The sequence below is a fragment of the Monodon monoceros genome, unplaced genomic scaffold, assembly GCF_005190385.1.
Source record: "Monodon monoceros isolate NGI ecotype Baffin Bay Population unplaced genomic scaffold, NGI_Narwhal_1 Super_Scaffold_4, whole genome shotgun sequence".
In the NCBI taxonomy this organism is placed as follows: domain Eukaryota; kingdom Metazoa; phylum Chordata; class Mammalia; order Artiodactyla; family Monodontidae; genus Monodon; species Monodon monoceros.
The window spans coordinates 2,659,705-2,676,933 of record NW_021703781.1 but is presented as its reverse complement, the minus strand read 5'-3'; the positions used below and the strand labels follow the sequence as shown (position 1 = coordinate 2,676,933).

Here is a 17,229-nt window from a genome sequence, read left to right as displayed (position 1 = left end):
CTTTTCTTTCTTTTCATTCCTTTCTTTCTCTCCTTCCTTCCTTCCTTTCTTTCTTTCTTCCTTCCTTTCTTTTTCTTTCTTTTCTTTCTTTTCTTTCCTTCCTTCCTTTCTTTCTCTCCTTCCTTCCTTCTTTCTTTCTTTCTCTTTCTTTTTTCCTTTCAAATAAACCACATGCATACTTTACTTTTATAACAAGAAGGAAATTTAAATTATTTTTGAATTTGTCCAGTTCTTTTCCTTTGGCCTTTTTGCCAAAATCTGTAGCCTTACCTTTGGCGCCAAACGTCCCGCTTTGCAGAGTCCCTGTCATGGTTTGTGGGGACATGTTTGATCAGCGGCAGTTGTGGAAAGGGCTTCTAAATCAGAGCTCTTCAGAAGTAGGAGAGCTACACTGAGTCCTGAGAGCCACAGGATAAATGTAAACACATGCCCACACCGAGGGCAGACAAGGAATTTTAAAGGGAAACAGGAGCCAGACGGGGAGAGAGGGTGTCTGGTAAATCGCATCCCAGCTTATCTCCTGGGCACTTCCAGTAGCTCCACTTGAAAAGAAAAGGAGCCAGACCCCACCCTGTAGGTGAAAGCTATTATTCTTCCCGCCTCTCAGAAGAGGCGCCTTTCCAAAGACAGCTCAGGGGTGGGATGGAAGAGGGACCTGCCAAAGAGCTCCCACCTGAACGTTTTATGGGACAAACGTGCAGCCAGACAGTCAAGGAGGTGGAGCACCCACGCAGCTCTGCAGACACATGCAACTGGCCGTGCAGAAAAGAAAACAGAGAAATGTCCCCAAACTGTGTTCTATCAAGAACAGTAAAAGCTCCTTGGGAATGAGTGACGCCGTGAGGCCGCGAGTACCAGCCTGGTGATGCTGTCGGCTCAGCGTGAGAACCGTGGGGATACAGCGGGGCTGAAGCCGCAGAAGCTGTCAGCTCATCCTGTCATCGTGAATGCCTTAGGTGGGCTTTCCCTGGTGTCGGTATTCTCTGTCCACAAACCACAGGAGGTGTAACGTGAGCTCCAAACAGACAATGGTCACGGCTCCTGAGACAGCGAACAGCACACTTGCCAGGGACGGAGGCTTTGTATCTAACTTTGAAAAGGGAGCCCACACGCTGAGCCCACACGCTGAGCCGCAGTCCCCAAAACAAAAGGCGTGATCAGTGTCTACCTCCAGCCAAAGGAGCTCAAACGAGACTTCTTCACAAATGATAGGCCACGCGGGCGAGAAGGAAAGGGCAGAGGGAGACACCTGCGCGGTCCGACAGCACCAGGCACCGGGGAGGTGATGCACGGAGGGGACGGGACGACAATACTGGGAACGGCCGGTATACACCACGCTCATCCTCCATTCGTGGTCCCGCAGCATTTTGCCCATACCTCTGTTTTGACGTATATCCTAGATTGTAGTCATCCACGTACATTTGCTCCCTCCCAAAGCGAGGACGCCTTCAAGGTCAGAGCGTGCCCTTGATAAGTCAGTGAGTGAACAGACTTCTCCCAGGGTGAGCTGCAATCTGCCTTGCGCTCTCCTCAGGCCACCATCGAGGCTGGAAGAAATCAAAGCCCAGAGCTCCCAGCGGGGCCTGCAGAACGGACGCCGCCAGCAGAAAGAGTAAGAAGACCTAAGAAGCCTTCCTCTCCTCTCAGGAGCCCACGCGCGGCGCGGGGGCCTTGGTACCGATACCTCTCAGCTGCTCCCACCGCAGGTTATTCTAAACCCGCTGGCACCCTGGCCCTACACTGAGGAAGGAGAAAGCCAGAGAGCAGAGTGGTCCCACGAGGAGCATGACAGCAAGGGCTGGTAAACGAGAGTTGCAGGGGTGAAGGGGCTGGAGAGATGACAAGTGTCTACCTTAAATGTACGAGATCAGGCATCAGAGTGGAGGCTAGTCCATAGGACGACCAAGCAGCAACACGGGTCAGCAAGGCGGGGGGGCCATGGCCTCAGGGATCCACCAGGCACACCCCCAGATCCCCAGAGAGGGGTCTTACTGAAGTTCAGGGAACTGCACTCACCGAAATGCCCTGCAGAATCTTGTGTGTGGGTGCATTTGCATGGAAATAGGGCCCACAGATTTCATGAGATTCTAAAAAAGCCTTGTGATTTTAAAAGAGAAAAAAAGGGATTCATGTGCCTATGAATCACTTGGAGATCTTGTTAAAATGAAGTTGTGGTTCGCATGCCGGGGTGGGCCTGAGACTCTGCCCTCCAACCAAATCTGGATGACTCTGATGTTACCGGTTCACAGCCCACACCTTGAGTCGCAGGCACCTGACTGGGGGCCCTACCTGCTGAAACCTAAAGCCTCCGGATGGCCACGCCGCCGGTACCCACAGGATTCAGTGTGACACTGACTGATCTGGATTCTAGCACATGTGACAAGACACCCGACACGAGACAAGCACAGACAAGGTATTACTGGCACTTCCTAAATGCCTCTGGAGTTTAGGACCAGCCCATCGTTAATATGGAAGACCTAGAAGACTGCCTTCCATCACTGCGGAAAAAGATAACCTGGAGTCCCAGGTGTCTAGGCCCTTCTTGTTAGTTCAGAAGGAAATCCAGCAGAGAGAGTTTTCCCTCATTCTGGCTTTCACCAACCACCTCTGGGAAGCTGACAAGAAAAGCCAGGATGGTCAAGTGACCTCGTTTTGTTTATAGAGAGCATGCGTGGTGCTGAATATCTATGCCTATGAAAGATCCGATTAAACCTTCCCGGGCAAACTGAAGCCCGGTGGGCAGCAAGTTCCACTGGCAAACACTGGCCATTCAGAGCGAGCCTTAGCCCTCTCGGCCTGGCTGGGCTTTCGGCCACCAAGCAGGGCGCCGAGGGCTGAGCCGTGCCGAGATCCCGTCCTGAGACAGGAAGTCTGCCAGGGAAGGTAGAGAGCCCAGGATCTGACAGCCAAATTGTGCGTCAGCAGCTCCGTCCCCAGTCCACAAAGTATCACAAAGGCTGAAACCCGAACGGGTCTAAAACTAGCACAATGAAAGTATTTCCTTCCTTCCCTCCACCAGAGAGCAAAGCAGCTGACATCAGTATCCCCCGGGCACAACTGACTTCTCCGACTTTACATGGAAAGAACGATTACACAACTGCCCTTTCTCACCATCAGACCTACCGTCCCAGGAAATAAGGAAGGGGAAGCAATCACACTGTTGCTGAGAACCCATAATGGATATGTGATTCCGATTATTAATGTGGAAAGAAAGAGACAGACTGCTGAGCTGCGAGCGACCACTAAGTGAATCTGCATGAGATTCCAAGAGGGGGATTAATTTTTTTGTTTTCTTTTCATCTCTCAGCCAGTCATTGGAATGTGACCCCAAACTTTAAGCATGGCCTGTCACATCCTTATCAGTATTCACTGCCACTGCACTGTGGTCACATTATCTCCCCTGGATTCCCAAGTGACAGGTTCCTTGCTGTAGGGGATTGTTTTCTCTTTGCCTCTAAAGGGGAGGCGGGTGTGGCAGGGAACTGACTTGTCGGGTGCAGGAAATTAACTAATGTTCAAGACAACAGAAAGACATTTTGTAGCAAATATTTACTTCTCTGTTTCTTTCCTACTGATATCGAACATACATTATCTAATCTGAAGGATGCTGGATTTACAATCCCTCTGAACAAAGGGATGTTATGGCTCATTCTAAAGAAATAATGCCGTCAATCCTTCAGCCCCTGGTGAGAACACTACTGCCGCACGAAGTACGTTTGTCATAAAAGAATAGAATGGACACTGAGAGGTGCAGGTAGAGAGGAGAGTGTGAGATTTCTCTGACTTTATATGGCACCCTGAAAACCCGTTCCCCTATACCACTTACCTATCCATCGAATTTCCAATTACTATCTGGCTCAAGGTCCATATAAACATGGCAGCTTCATCCAAAGTGGGCCATTAGAACTGGAGAGCCCCAGGGGGGAAGGCTGGGAACAGGGATGCTGCGTGAGGAGGAGACCTGTGTGTATCACCCTCTCTGTGCCTGATGGGGCTCTAGGCAGTTTTCACGCATTATTTCATTCTGTTGTACGATTTCACCATGAGGTGAGTATTACTACGACGATGCTCTCAACTTTACAGATCGGCACAGAGACTCGAGCTTCTGCTGTTTGCTCAGAGTTACCCGGCTAGCTAGTTGGAGGAGCCGAGACTGAATGCCATCCCGATGACAAAACCCATGACCTGATGGCACCAGATTTTCACTCATTTTATGAGAAATATTTAGTCTCCCTTCTCCATCTGGGAAACGCGATTTCCTATCCTATACCGAAACCAAACAAAACACACGGGGACTCATTTGACTACTCTCAAATACACTGCCTATAAGACCCACAAAGCCACTCTTACTCTTAGGTCATTTTTTGGTGGTAGATCTTTGCCCATTTTTTGTGCAGATCTAGGAACATTTCTCCTGAGATGACAAGAATAATCGTAGTTGTTGTAAATGGTGACAAAATGGGTATTCATTATCACGTGCAAAACTGAGCATTTCCCCAGGCTGCCTGCCACAAAAACAAAGGTTTCGACTGAAAACTATCTAAAAATTCTATATACATACACACACACGCACATATGTGTTATGAAACACTTTTTTATCGAATCCTTATTATTCTTTCCTGGACTCTAATATCCAGCCTCTTTCAACAATAATAGCAATAATAATTATAATTATTATGTTATAAATAATATTATTATTGCAAATAGTAATAATAATGGCAACGAACATTTACTGAGCATGTGCCATCGCCAGTGAAAACAGGCTTCACGTATCTCATTTAATCTGTGCAACAGCTCTGTGAGGAACATTACTATTATATTTCTTTTTATAAACAAGAAAACTGAAACTTAGATTAAATAATTTCCCAAGGTCACTAAAGTAGAAAGGATAGAGGAGGCCTGGATTAGATCACGTGACCCAGAACCATCTTCTTGGCCGTGCATCGTCCTTCTTCCCAAACCCCCATCGGTCCGGGTCCTGGCCAGACACTGGCCCTGAACTGACAGCGTCTTCCAGCTCTTCATCCAGCTCCTGTGCTACCTTTTCTTGCCACCTTCCCTTGACCCCCTCCACGTGCAGAACCAGCGGGCACTACCACGCTGCCTTAGACCTCAAGAAGCAGCCGTGTCTCAGCCACAAGACAGTGAGCTCCCCAAGGGCAGGTCTCCCTTCCCTGCCCACCCAGCCCGGTGTCGGGTGCACCGTGAATGCTACACATTCCCATCCCACAAGCCCACCCACGGGGACCATGGCTCTGTCCCCTCCCCACCCAACAGTGATGAAAGAAACATTGTCAAGATCTTCTGAGTGACATTTCTTCACACCCATAACAGTCATTTTGCACTTTCCCCCTTTTCTCTGGTTTTGTTATGCTCAAGGAGCCCCCAATCCATCAAACCACACTCAAAATGCTATTTTCTAGTATTTTAATCACATCACCCAATTTCTTCACCTTCCCCGCACATCCTGTTCTATGTGCCCTGGTACATGTGTAACTTACTTTAAAAGTAATTAAAATGACAGCATTTATACAGTATATAAAATAGAGGTGGCTGGTTTAATCACAGAAGGGTTGACTGCAAAGTTCTTTTAAGTACTTATCTCTCCTGACAGATGTATCTGTTTGTTCAAAGATCAGTAATGACTGACTTGAGTCTGTCAGGCAGACTCGGGGTCAGGCTGCTCAGGTTTGAATCCTGGCCCCGCCCCTCACGAGCATGTGACTGTGGGCAAGTGACTTCACCTCTCTATGCCTCAGTCACCCTGTCTGTAAAGCGGGGATAATGACAGCATCTGCCTCACTGGATTGTGAAGATAAAATGAGTTAAAATACATAAAGCGCTAAGAACAATGCCTGGACGGGATGGGCACAACTACCAATACTTCTACTGTCATCACCACCATCACCTGCATTACAAGGCCCTCCGGGATCAGGGCTCTATGTGGAACCCTGGAAGGTGGGTCCCAGAAAGCTCCAGGTAGACGCCTGCCGGCAGGCGCACTGGTGCAGGACGCGGCACTCCGGACAGCATCCTCATGCCCTCTTTAAGGAGGTCTGCATCTTAGCCTGGGGGCAGGGCGTTCCCCATCTTAGCCCTGCAGGTGGTGGCTAAGTTCTCTTTACTTCTTCCTGGTGGATCCTCCATTACACCAATCGTTTGTTGTAATGAATAATTATTTGTATTATGCTATCTGTGTTCAAGTTACTTGTTTGGGTTCTGTCTCCTGATGAGACCCTGACTGAAACACACACCATCCGGTACCCTCAGCCTTCTTTTTGTTTCATGCTCTCCAAGTCGGTTCTTGTCTTAAGATATTTTTTTCATTTTCCAGAATGTCCTGAAATGCCACCAAGCCTTCATTCACATGGCTGGTTCCTCTGAGTCACTTTCCAGAGTTTGCAACCTGCAGTTTTCCAACCCAGGCCCTACAAACCTCAGTCACCATCCAGCACATGGGCCTGTTTCACTTTCTTCACAGCACTTATCACTGCATGAATTATCTTATTCTTTCTTCCGCCTCCTTCCCTAATTAAATGCAAGTTCTGTGACAGCAAAGACTGTGCTTGTATTGTTTACTACTAGAGCCCCAGGGAACAGTTGTCAGATATGAAAGCACTTGATAGAGAGTTGTATTAAAAAGATGAGAAGGAAGAATAAGAAAGGTTAAAAAAAAAAAAAAGGAGGAACTGGTTCCCAGCCATAATGCTCCTGATCTAATGAATTGCTTCTATCACCCATTCTCCCAGTCACTGCTGCCTCAAATCCTAGAAGCACCACTGTCTGTTACTTCCCACACTCATAGATTATTTTCTTTAAATTTGTCTTTCCTTCTACTCTCTCTTCTCCCGTAGTTTCATCATTCTCCATACATCAGTCCTGCATACATAAAGTCCATACTCAGGACTCTATTAGCTGCATCGCCTCTTTACTGGCCTCTCTAATTCCAACTTCCTTCTCTTTTTCAATCTATTCTGAATAGCGTTGACAACTAGTTTTTCTAAAACACTGCTTTTCATTGAGCCCTTCCCCTCTTCTTTACAGACCAGTCGTTACTTGTTTGATCCAGCCTAAACGTATTTGTCTCCCTTCTAAGGCCCCCCTATGCTGGCTCTGTGCTGCGTGACAAGCTGCACTGCCCATCTAGGCACAGCAACCCTTCTGCCTGTTCACACTGGTTCTCCCTGGCCCCATGAATAAGCCAGGCCACCCCCGTCCCGGAGCCCACTCACAGGGGCTCTCCCCACTGAGATTCTGGAAGGGAGCAGCTCAAACTCTCCGCCCTACATTGGCAACCATGGGATCACTTGATAATCTCCTTCTCTCACCTCCTCTACTCCAGAAAACATCTGAAACTTTTTAATATAAACCTATGCTGTCTTTTCCTCATTTTATCAAAAGAAACACGTAAGCTCCTTAGTTCTCTGAGGCTTCAGGTAAGGTATTGAACAAGTAGTGGGGAACGATGAATGATGAACAACTGAGAGCCTCCTGGTTGAGGATCGACGTGAGTTCTCGGACCTGGAGAACCTGACTTGGGGTAGTCTAAGATCCTGTCCCCCTAGCAGGCTCTAAGAGACTCATCTGACCCAAGTCACAGTCTTTATCATCATTCACATATTCAATCTAATATGACACACTTTGCATGTACCTCGTATAGAAAGTTTTCTTTGGAAAAAAAACAGAAGTGAGAATTTTTCACAAAGGTTTTTGTTCTGTTTAAAGGTCCTCCTCCTGTCTCTTTTCATCCTGTGTATGTTTTGTATTTTCCTTCTTTCGAAAGTGTTAAGAAAAAAGACTTTCTTCGGGAAGAGCTACATCTTTCCGCACACTTCCACCCCTGGAAACAAGGACCCGAGGAAAGAACACAGGTGCCTGTTAGGTAATGGTGTCAGTTCCATCAGTTCAATAATTCAAGGCTCTTGAGCAAAGAGAAATTAATTTTTAAATTTGCCATATAACAAAAACAGGTGGAAAACAACAAAATGCCCTTCAATGAAATATGGTTAAGCAAATTGTAATATGTGTACTTATTGAATGTTAATTACTATTAAAACCGTGGTTAGAATTGTCATGTAGTAACATAGAAAACTATTTTTGACAAGCCACCTGGTTAAAAAAAAAACGGTATTTCCAGAATCAGTATTTGCAATTAATTATAACTGTTGTGAGTCCTGGGAGATCTTGGGGGTGGTTACAAGCTAAGTACGAGGAAGAAAATAAAAATGTCAGCACAGAATGGGTCGCAAACAGAGCTCTGCAAAGTTGAAATCTAAAGAGGATTCTGGCTCCCAGCTCTTTAGGGCTTGACCCCTTTCTGATTAAATGGACCGCTGGGCTTAACACTACAATACGTGGGTTCTATTTCCCATTCTCAGGAAATTTTACATTCACAAGTCATCTTGGCAGGTGTAGACCAGCGTGTGTAGTACTGCACCTTTTGTCTAAGAGAGGATATAAATATATATGGCTATGTCGTTAAAAAGCAGTGGAAGGATAAAGCAAAATTGAATTAAAACGGTTTCCTGTAGGAGAAAGTCAGGAAAAGGCTGAAGAGAGGGAAAGACAGCTATACTTTTCTGATTGCACCTTGTTTTGTACATTTAACTTTGAACCATAAAGTTTGTGTTATATATTTGTTTGTGTTGCTAAAAGAAGCAACCACTCACTTTGTTATAAAGCAGAAACTAACACACCATTGTAAAGCAATTATACCCCAATAAAGATGTTAAAAAAAAAAGAAGCAACCACTAAAATAAAAGGCAAAATAATAGAGGTGAGCCTACTGTGCATTGAGCTAACTATGCATTGAGTTGATGGTTGAACTACACCCAGGGGAGTTAATTAAAGTGACTTTAAACCTCTGTAATTTAACTGTGCATCCCTGGTGGGATATATCCTAAGAACAAAAAGAACTGCAAAGAAGTCTTAGGTTGTTTTCAGTTACCATATTATTAATAAAAATGTCAGTATTATTATTCTGAAACCATACACAAAATGGATATACCAAATATAATATAATATATATACACACGTATATATAGTCAGATATACTACATACATGTAATCAAATATCTTTCATAATAGAGATAGATAAATATATAGATAGGTATAGAATTCTTTTAACGATATAAGGAATAAAATTTTTCAGCATAAGAGAAAAGAAATACCCGTATAAAATCAAAGAAGTAAAACTATGTAACCCTGAATTTGAACTGGAAATAACAGTGTGAATCTGTGATATAATTTGTCTGAAAAAAAAATCCTAGCTCTGTCTACTGAAAAGTTCAAAAATAACGATAATCCAGTAGCTGTGAGCCCCCCCAGGGCCCAGTCTGTGGTCTCTAAGTATCATTTCCTACTAAAAATAAAAAGAGCTCCTTGCAGAAAATGCTGATTCTAGATCTGGGCCATGAAATGTGCAAGATGAGCCTGAAACATCTTGTTCAATCAGAAAACAAGGAAGCATTTAGGTTGATGTTAAAAGATTCAGGGGCCAATTTGAAAGGGATCTCCGCCAAAGATGGGAAAATTTGAAAAAGAACACTTTCTGCAAAGAATTGAAACATAGCAAACACGTTAAAAATCCATGACTTCATAATGCTACATGCACACACACACACTCTTTCCGTTCACCTTTAGAGGCTTCTAGAAAACCAATTATTATTCTGAAACAGGTGCATAAAGAGAAAGAATCAAACATTTCTTTCTTTTGTAGATCATAACACTCAGGACAATTAAATAGATGTTGAAGGAAACTTTGTTTTTAAACTCTGAGGCATTTACTTACTTTCTCACATCACGAGTCATGGATTATTATGAGTGAAACTGAGTGTCTGTACGTTTCGTCTCTTCAGGAAAGCAGCACTACTGAGTGCCTGTGACATCCTATGGAGAATATTAATCTTTGGTCGTAGCATTAAGAGCTCCCGGTTTCACAAACCCACAGACCCTCTTTGAAATAACCTGAAGAAGTTTCTTTTCTTATAGAAGAATTTTATGTAAAGAAATGATGACTGTGATGGAATTAGAATATTACTATTTCACAATCCACTAATGAAATAATAAGTCTAGTCAATAATCACCAATTTAGGTATAAAAAGCTGACGGAAAATCTGATACAAAGAGGGCAGGGCTCCCAGTCTTGAACCCAACAACCAATCTCAACACCACAGGAGAGAAAGAACAGATAATATTGGCTTCCTTATGTAGAAAGTAACAACGCTATCAGTGAAGCACTGTGACAATAAAATCAAACCTCAGTGTAATCAAACCTATAGATCTAACTACCAGTTTATAGGAAATACATGGGAAAAAGAAACATGTCGACGAGCACAAGGACACAAGTAGCCAAACTCTGTAGGACAAAAATACTGGTTAATTCAACAACAAGAAAGTGAAGTAAAAGGAGTAGGAACCCGTAGGTTAAAGAGCCCTGACACATTTCTTGATGTGAATAAGCCACGTGTCAACATAAAATTATGAGACAGTTTGGGAAAATTGGATATCTGATGATATGAAGAAAGTCTTGTTAATGTTTTTAGGTGTGATAATGGTATGACGGTTATTTTTTTTAAGTCTTTATCTTTTTGAAGATATGTGTTGACATATTCATGGGTTAAATAAAACGAGATTCACTTCAAAATATTCCTGTGGGGGGCAGGGTGGATGTGGTAGGCTGAATAACGGCTCCCCAAAGATGTCCATGCCTTAATCTTCAGGACCCATGAATGTTACCTTATATGGCAAAGGGGACTTTACAGATATAATTAAGTTCAGGATTTGGGGATGGGGAGATTACCCTGGATTTTCTGGTCAGCCCAATGACGTCATCCAATGGTCCTTGTGAGAGGGAGGGAGCAGGGTCAGAGTCAGAGGAGAAGGTGATGCAGAAGCAGAGACTGGAGTGATGTGCTCTGAAGATGGAGAAAGAGGCCACGAGCCAAGGGTTACAGCTGGCCACTAGCAGCTGAAGAAGCTAATGAAGCAGATCCTGCCCTGGAGCCTCCAGAAGGAAGCAGCCCTGCCAACACCTTGACTGTAGCCCAGTGAGACCCACATCAGACCTCTGGACTCCAGAACTGGAAGACAGTAGATCTGTGTTGTTTCAAGTTGTTCACGGCTCTCTGTTTCAGCAGTGATAGGAAACTAGTACAGTGGGGAAGTGGAGGGGAGTACAGCTGAAATCAGTTCAGCCATGTACTGAAAATTGTTGAATTGGTGAGATTTGCACATGGGGGTTCGTTATAAGTTCTCTAGTTTTGCACGTGTTTGAAAATTTCCACAATAATTTGGACTTTTTTAAATAATGTCTTACTAAGGGAATTTAAATCAAAAAGTTCATTCTTAAGACACAGTTTTCAAGTTTCATACCTCTGTCCCACACCCAACTCCAGAACGTTGTGGTAACGTTAGTCTTGGAGAACGAGGCGCTGAGGGAGTTTGAGACAGACAGATTAAACACCCACACAGTAGTCCCTGGGGCACCTGAGGGAAGGTGCTTGATCTCTGCCAGCCTCAGCCCCCTTATATATTCAGATAATAACAGAGCCTGAAGCTCACTGGCTGGTTGGGAGGCTTCAGTGAAATAATCCATTTAAAGTGTTTCGTGGATTACCTGCATACAATATCTCTTAATAAGGATCAGCTACTGATATATATCAGCATTGCATGTCATTCCTACAAACATTTGAAGAACGTCTCCAGTCAGTCTCAATCCTAATTGTCACAATCCTCTAAAATGTATCTGTGAGAAAAGACACATGCACCCCAATATTCATTGCAACACTATTCACAAGAGCCAAGACATGGAAGCAACCTAAATGTCCATCGATAGATGAATGGATAAAGATGTGGTATACATACACAATGGAATATTACTCAGCCATTAAAAAGAAGGAAATAATGCCATTTGCAGCAACATGGATGGACCTAGAGATGACCCTACTAAGCGAAGTAAATCAGAAAGAGAAAGACAAATATCATACGATATCAGTTACATGTGGGATCTAAAATATGACACAAACGAACGTATCTACGAAACAGAAACAGACTCACAGACATTGAGAACAGACTTGTGGTTGCCAAGGGGGAGGAGAGGCTGGGGGACGGAAGGATGGGGAGGTTAGGGTTCGCAAATGCAAACTATTATATATAAGATGGATAAACAAGGTCCTACTGTAGAGCACAGGGAACTATATTCAATACCCTGTGATAAACCATAATGGAAAAGAATATGAAAAAAGAATATATATATATGTATAACTGAGTCACTTCGCTGTACAGCAGAAATTAACACAACATTGTAAATCACCCATACTTCAATAAAATTTAAAAAACAAAAAAGAAGCACCCCTAAAAGGCCCTGTTGGGTGATGAATGAGAGCTACAAAGTTATCTTTTGAGGCTTAGCATAGAATGCAATCACAGAAAATTCTTCCAGCTCAAGAAATGGCATCTTTACATTAGCAGCCACAGAAGGAAAAAACTGCTCTCCTCCCTGAGGTGTCTGTGATCAGGGATTTAGAACCCACCCTGGGGTGAGCTCCCTGATAGAAGGGGACACAGCACAGCACAGAGAGCGTCTGCAGCTCAGTGCTTGCCGCTTTGCAGCTAATGTTTGCACAGCTGTGGTACGACTCAGGGTGCTGGGAGGGAGGGATGCGGGGTCGGGGAGTGAGGAGGAGAAAAGGAGCAAAAATGAGTCGCAGACAATGTAGTGTGTAATATTTCGTCTAACCTACATTTGCCAAGGATGCTGCAGACCCGTCACCTCACTTTACGTGAGCTAAGAGCACTGAGCAGAGTCTTAAAAATGACTGCACACTGAAAGTGAGCATCGGAGAAATTCCAGGAGGAGCTCTACTTCTATTAATCATGCGTCTGAAGCTAACAGGTTCATCCCATGTTAGCAAATTAAACTATCACACAATCTTGACAACGCTTCCTTAGATCGTTAAACGTCTTCTCATTTTAATTAATGACAAATTGGATATCTACCTGCTGGGGTTTCCATTGATACAGCAATTAATTTTTCTTTAAGATTTCTCAACTCCCTGCCAAAATGCATCAAAAACACTCAAGCTATATGGTTTCTCTTGAGCTTGTAAAAATCATCTTAGGGCTCCCCTGGTGGCGCAGTGGTTGAGAGTCCGCCTGCCGATGCAGGGGACACGGGTTCGTGCCCCGGTCCGGGAGGATCCCACATGCAGCGGAGCGGCTGGGCCCGTGAGCCATGACCGCTGAGCCTGCGCGTCCGGAGCCTGTGCTCCGCAGCGGGAGAGGCCACAACAGTGAGAGGCCCGCGTAACACAAAAAAATAATAATAATAAAAAAAATAAATCATCTTAGTTTGGACATTCCGTCTTGATTAGTCATAATCGCCTTTTTAAGAATGTGACAGGCCCCTTGAAACAGGCACATCGTGAAGCACACTGGCATATCTGGGGGACAAGGGCACACGGGCCCCCAGAGCACAGTGGACAGAACGTCCCCTCGACAGCCTCCCCAAGTTCAGGTTTACATAGTAATTGCAATGGAATGGCTTTCCACCACCTAAACCAAACGGAGTAAAGAAAGAGGAATCACTGGGCATCTTGCCAGGCCTCAGGCCTCCTTAAATACTGGTTGATTTCTTAATTGATCTCACTGGGCAGAATGATCATATCATTGCTTTAAAACACATGCTTTGGGAGGAACTGGACAAACCACAGGGGAGTCTGTTAGCAGAGCCTTCTGTTTTAATAGTCAATCTCCTATTTGCTATTAGACAAAATCACGGCCAACTTTTTGATTTTTCAGGCCATCTTTTCAGAAGAGTCCCACGACCAACGAAGGGTTGAAATATCAGTGACAGAAAATGATGCCAGATGACCTAGACCTTTGGTCCACGCTTTTAGTTCTGATGCTGCAGTCAAAAATCTGTCTTCTCACACACAGATGGCCAACAGGCACATAAAGAGATGCTCAGTACCACAAATTACTGGAGAAACGCAAATCAAAACTGCAGTGAGGTGTCACCTCTCACCGGTCAGAAAGTCCACAAATAATAAACGCTGGAGAGGGTGTGGAGAAAAGGGAGCCCTCCTACACTGTTGTGGGAATGTAAATTGGTACAGTCACTATGGAGAACAGTATGGAGGTTCCTTACTAGAGTTACCATATGACCCAGCAAAACAGAGTTACCATATGACCCAGCAATCCCACTCCTGGGCATATATCTGGACAAAATTATAATTCAAAAAGGTACCTACACCCCTATGTTCATAGCAGCACTATTTACAATAGCCAAGACATGGAAGCAACCTAAATGCCCATCGACAGATGAGTGGATAAAGGAGATGTGGTACATATATACAATGGAATATGACTCAGCTATCAAAAAGAATGAAATCATGCCATTTGCAGCAACATGGATGGACCTAGAGATTATCATGCTAAGTGAAGTAAGTCAGACAGAGAAAGAAAAATATCATATGGTATCACTTATATGTGGAATCTAAAAAAAAAGGATACAAATGAACTTATTTACAAAACAGAAATAGACTAACAGACATAGAAAACAAACATATAGTTACCAAAGGGGAAAGTGGGGGAGGGATAAATCAGGAACTTGGGATTAACAGATACACACTACTATATATAAAATAGATAACCAATAAGGACCTACTGTACAGCACAGGGAACTATAGTCAATATCTTGTAATAATATATAATGCAAAAGAATCTGAAAATGAATATATATATATATATATATATATATAAAACTGAATCAATTTGCTATACACCTGAAACTAACACATTGTAAATCAACTATGTTTCAATTTTAAAATGAATAAATACTTTAAATTTTTTCTAAAATATCTGTCTTCTCCTGTGCCAACCACATGGCTCATGCTACCTGAATTCTTCCCATCACACATCGGGAAGACCTCTCCCCTCTCTGAAGCCTCTCACCGGACAAACCCAAAGGGTTTCTGACTAATCCTTCCTCTTCTTTCCTTCTGCCACCCTCTTCTCTAGAGCAACATTTTTACTCTCTCAAAGGAAAATAGCAGAGGGAGAGAAGCAAATATATTGGAGTTACTTTCTCCCCAAAATGCTCTCTCTCTCTGAGCTCCAGTGACGGTCAAGACGAAGGGCTTTGAAGCTCCGTGAATTGCAGAAGAGATGATAAATTCCTCCCAGCACCTGAGCTCTGGAGCCTGGAGCCCAGAACTTTCTTGGTCTCAAACACCCCCCCAAACCAGCCAGCTTGCTTCTAAAGGCAGAAGACTGTTGGAAGGATCCTAGCCCTTTGGTCACAGAAACGTGGGAGGCTCTAACCCTCAGCCATTCACAAGAACTCAATTTCCTCACCCCTCTCCCTTTCCAGCCTCTGCAGGAGGTGCTAACAGCTGGCCAAAGGGCAGGCAGAGGAAAAAGCTAAGAGCTTAAATAATCAACCAGTTTTCGCAGCCCTTCAGTGGAGGCTATAAGCTCCAAGCAAACATCTCTTCTCTCCCCATACTTTCACCAGGAGCGTAAGAGATTCTCTTCTGGTTTTACAAAATAAGGATTTTTTGAAACGTAGATATTTTGATTTCATCATTTTCATGGTGCCATAGCTGCTACTAAGGTAATAATAGCTAGCATTTATTAAGTTCTTTTTGTATACGGGAAACATTCTTTATTCTTGCTCTATTATTGGTCTATTTTAATTGGCCACACATGAATCCAGACGACTTGATTCCAGAGCCTGCACTTTATCTAAATGTCTCAGGTTCTCCACATTCATCAGGAAAGAGATTATTTGTTTGTCTGAGGTTTTTTTTTTTTTTTTAATGCTAAAAACTTAGGAGGAGGGAGACCCTTCATCTTAATTCCCCTGTCTGGGCCCTGCTGCACAGCATCCCTGGAAAGCAACAGCGGACTCCAAGCCCTCTTTGTGGACCGGACATAAAGGCCGGGTGGGATTCAGCAGGCAACGGCTTCTTTTCTTGCCCTGAAGCAAAGACTTGCCTAGTTGGCGCAGTTGCAGGGGTTCTAGAGGCAAGAGCTCGACTCTCTCTTTCTGAAAAACTACATGTAGGCTTCTCTAAATGGACTGAAGTGTTCTGGAAACTATACTCATCATTAACTGAACATTTCAGGGGGAAAAGTTATTTCTGAGTAAAAATTCATTACTAGAGTTCTTAGAGAATGGAAAGTATTGTAGTGAACGGTAGCGCAAGTGCAGACCTCCAAAGTTTATTATAAATTCTACCATTCACATACACTTTTTCAAACATTACTTAGTTTTATATACATATCAGTCATACTTAATGTCTAGAATAGTAAACGGCTGTGGTGGTGACTCTAATCCCTATACAAATGTTACCAATATTTTCCCTACCCTTGTTTTTCCTTCTTTTTTTCCTACTTTCTAAATTCATGCCATCTTCTTGTATTTTATGTATTATTTTTCTGTAAGTATGTATTTTTATACGTTTAACCATTATTATTTTAAGTATACTGAAGGATTTTCTGTTATAAGATGAAATAAGATTAAAAATGAAATGTGAACAATCAATGGTTACATATTAAATTAATGGTTATGTAGACCTTTGTAGAATTAACTGCTTTAAGATTTCTTATCAGTTTGAATTTCAAAATAGTATGGTAGTTTAGACCCTTGTTTCCCCTGGAAAATTAGACAGTATAGCCAAATTGCTTCAATATTCAAAAGTGGGCAAATCTAACAATGAATATTTTCACAAAGGCTTTCGTGTACATGATGTGTAGGATCAATTTATCCAGTTTTAGAAGGAAATGTGGACTTGCGGCAAAAGACCAGCAATGGATGAAACCACAGTATCTCCTGGGTGGAAGGACTGAGCCCTGAGTGGGCAACTGAGGTAAGAAGGCAGAACAGGGACATAAAAGGAAAATTCATGTCCCAAGACAGTGCGATCAAAGGGCAGGCGAGAAGCAGACGGGAGACAGGACAGGAGCCAGAGGACAGAGAAGTCCCTGTGGGCTATACCTCCTCAACAGAGTCTGAAAGGACAGACAGGAGTCAACCCAGTAGAGAGACGGCTTATCAGGAGGGGATGAAAAGGGGTGATGTACTTCCAGCCTCTGCATCCTAAACATCTCCTTCTGCTAATGAGACAGAGACAGAGAGAGAGAGACAGAAAGAGAGATAGACACAAAGACAGAGATAGAGATAGAGAGACAGAAAGACAGGGACAGAGACAGAGAGAGACAGAG

At 43.5% G+C, this 17,229-nt stretch overlaps 1 protein-coding gene and 1 non-coding gene across 2 annotated transcripts in view; both read right to left on the bottom strand.

Moving 5' to 3' along the window:
• DISC1 (DISC1 scaffold protein) overlaps nt 1–17,229 on the bottom strand; it is a 355,475-nt gene that overhangs the window by 51,573 nt on the left and 286,673 nt on the right. The window lies entirely within an intron of this gene.
• On the bottom strand, nt 9,842–9,968 carry LOC114883517. The gene has a single exon (XR_003790611.1). It is a non-coding gene; the product is annotated as a small nucleolar RNA SNORA25 (small nucleolar RNA).